We start from the raw sequence: 3,354 nt of genomic DNA on the forward strand, positions 1-3,354 counted from the left end.
TTACTCGTACCGCAATGCATGATCCCGTGACTAACGCCTTAGTCACATTGAGCTCATTATGATGATGCATTACCGAGTGGGCCCAGAGATACCTCTCCGTCACACGGAGTGACAAATCCCAGTCTCGATCCGTGCCAACCCAACAGACACTTTCGGAGATACCCGTAATGCACCTTTATAGTCACCCAGTTACGTTGTGACGTTTGGCACACCCAAAGCACTCCTACGGTATCCGGGAGTTGCCCGATCTCATGGTCTAAGGAAAAGATACTTGACATTGGAAAAGCTCTAGCAAACGAAACTACACGATCTTTTATGCTATGCTTAGGATTGGGTCTTGTCCATCACATCATTCTCCTAATGATGTGATCCCGTTATCAATGACATCCAATGTCCATAGTCAGGAAACCATGACTATCTGTTGATCAACGAGCTAGTCAACTAGAGGCTTACTAGGGACACGTTGTGGTCTATTTATTCACACATGTATTACGATTTCCGGACAATACAATTATAGCATGAATAATAGACAATTACCATGAACAAAGAAATATAATAATAACCATTTATTATTGCCTCTAGGGCATATTTCCAACAGTCTCCCACTTGCACTAGAGTCAATAATCTAGTTCACATCACCATGTGATTAACACTCACTGGTCACATCACCATGTGACCAACATCTAAAGAGTTTACTAGAGTCAACAATCTAGTTCACATCACTATGTGATTATCACTCAATGTGTTCTGGTTTGGTCATGTTATGCTTGTGAGAGAGGTTATTAGTCAACGGGTCTGAACCTTTCAGAACCGTTTGCTTTACGAATATCTATGTCATCTTGTGGATGCTACCACGCGCTATTTGGAGCCATTTCAAATAATTGCTCTACTATACGAATCCGGTTTACTACTCAGAGTTATCCGGATTAGTGTCAAAGTTCGCATCGATGTAACCCTTTACGACGAACTCCTTTCCACCTCCATAATCGAGAAAAATTCCTTAATCCACTAGGTACTAAGGATAAGTTCGACCGCTGTCATGGGATCCTTTCCGGATCACCATTGTACCCTCTTGACCAACTCATGGCAAGGCACACTACATGTGCGGTACACAGCATAGCATGCTATAGAGCCTACGTCTAAAGCATAGGGGATGACCCTCGTCCTTTCTCTATCTTCTGCTATGGTCAGGTCTTGAGTCTCACTCAATACTCACACCTTGTAACACAGCCAAGAACTCCTTCTTTGCTGATCTATTTTGAACTCTTTCAAAATCATGTCAAGGTGTGCTGTCTTTTGAAAGTATCATCAGGCGTCTTGATCTATCTCTATGGATCTTGATGCCCAATATGTAAGTAGCTTTATCCAGGTCTTCCTTTGAAAAACTCCTTTCAAACAACCCTTTATGCTTTCCAGAAATTTTACATCATTTCGGATCATCAATATGTCATTCACATATACTTATCAGAAATGTTGTAGCGCTCCCACTCACTTTATTGTAAATACAAGTTTCTAACAAACTTTGTATAAACCCAAAAACTTTGATCACCCCATCAAAGCGTATATTCTGACTCCGAGATGCTTGCTCTAATCCATGGAAGGATCGCTGGAGCTAGCATACCTTTTAGCATCCTTAGGATCGACAAAACCTTTCTGATTGTATCACATACAACCTTTCCTTACGAAAACTGGTAAGGAAACTTGTTTTGACATCCATCTGCCAGATTTCATAAATGTAGCTAATGCTAACATGATTCCGACGGACCTAAGCATCGCTACGGATGAGAAAAACTCATCGTAGTCAACTCCTTGAACTTGTGAAAATACTCTTTGCCACAAGTCGAGCTTCATAGACGGTAACATTACCGTCCATGTCCGTCTTCTTCTTAAAGATCCATTTATCTCAATGGCTTGCCGATCATCGGGCAAGCTCACCAAAGTCCATGCTTTGTTCTGATACATGGATTCTATCTCGGATTTCATGGCCTCGAGCCATTCGTCGGAATATGGGCCCACCATCGCTTCTCCATAGCTCGTAGGTTCATTGTTGTCTAGCAACATGACCTCCAAGACAGGATCACGCATTACTCTGAAGTAGTGCGCATCCTCGTCGTCCTACGAGGTTTGGTAGTGACTTGATCCGAAGTTTCATGATCACTATCATAAGCTTCCACTTCAATTGGTGTAGGTGCCACAGGAACAACTTCCTGTGCCCTGCTACACACTAGTTGAAGCGACGGTTCAATAACCTTATCAAGTCTCCACCATCCTCCCACTCAATTCTTTCGAGAGAAACTTTTCCTCGAGAAAGGACTCGTTTCTAGAAGCAATTACTTTTGCTTCCAGATCTGAAATAGGAGGTATACCCAACTGTTTTTGGGTATTCTATGAAGATGCATTTATCCGCTTTGGGTTCGAGCTTATCACCTGAAACTTTTTCACATAAGCATCGCAGCCCCAAACTTTTAAGAAACGACAACTTAGGTTTCTATAAACGGTGTCGTCTCAACGGAATTGCGTGGTGCCCCTTTTAAAGTGAATGCGGTTGTATCTAATGCCTAACCCATAAATGATAGTGGTAATTTGATAAGAAACATCATGGTATGCACCATATCCAATAGGGTGCAGTTATGATGTTCGGACACACCATCACACTATGGTGTTCCAGGCGGTATTAATTGTGAAACACTTTCCACAATGTCTCAATTGTGTGCCAAACTCGTAACTCAGATACTCATCTCTATGATCATATCACAGACATTTTATCCTCTTGTCACGATGATCTTCAACTTCACTCTGAAATTACTTGAACATTTCAATAATTCAGACTTGTGTTTCATCAAGTAAATACACTCAGCATCTACTCAAATCATCTGTGAAGTAAGAACACAACGATATCCACTGCATGCCTCAGCACTCATTGGACTGCATACATCAAAATGTATTACTTCCAATAAGTTGCTCTCTTGTTCCATCTTACTGAAAACGAGGCCTTTCAGTCATCTTGCCCATGTGGTATGATTTGCATGTCTCAAGTGATTCAAAATCAGGTGAGTCCAAACGATCCATCTGTATGGAGTTTCTTCATGCATATATACCAATAGACATGGTTCGCATGTCTCAATCTTTTCAAAAATGAGTGAGTCCAAAGATCCACCTACATGGAGCTTCTTCATGCGTTCTACACCAATATGACTCAAGTGGCAGTGCCACAAGTATGTGGTACTATCATTACTATCTTATATCTTTTGGCATGAACATGTGTATCACTACGATCGAGATTCATTTTAGGTGCAAGACCATTGAAGGTATTATTCAAATAAACAGAGTAACCATTATTCTCCTTAAATGAAT

This window comes from Aegilops tauschii, chromosome 3, assembly GCF_002575655.3.
Source record: "Aegilops tauschii subsp. strangulata cultivar AL8/78 chromosome 3, Aet v6.0, whole genome shotgun sequence".
Lineage (NCBI taxonomy): Eukaryota > Viridiplantae > Streptophyta > Magnoliopsida > Poales > Poaceae > Aegilops > Aegilops tauschii.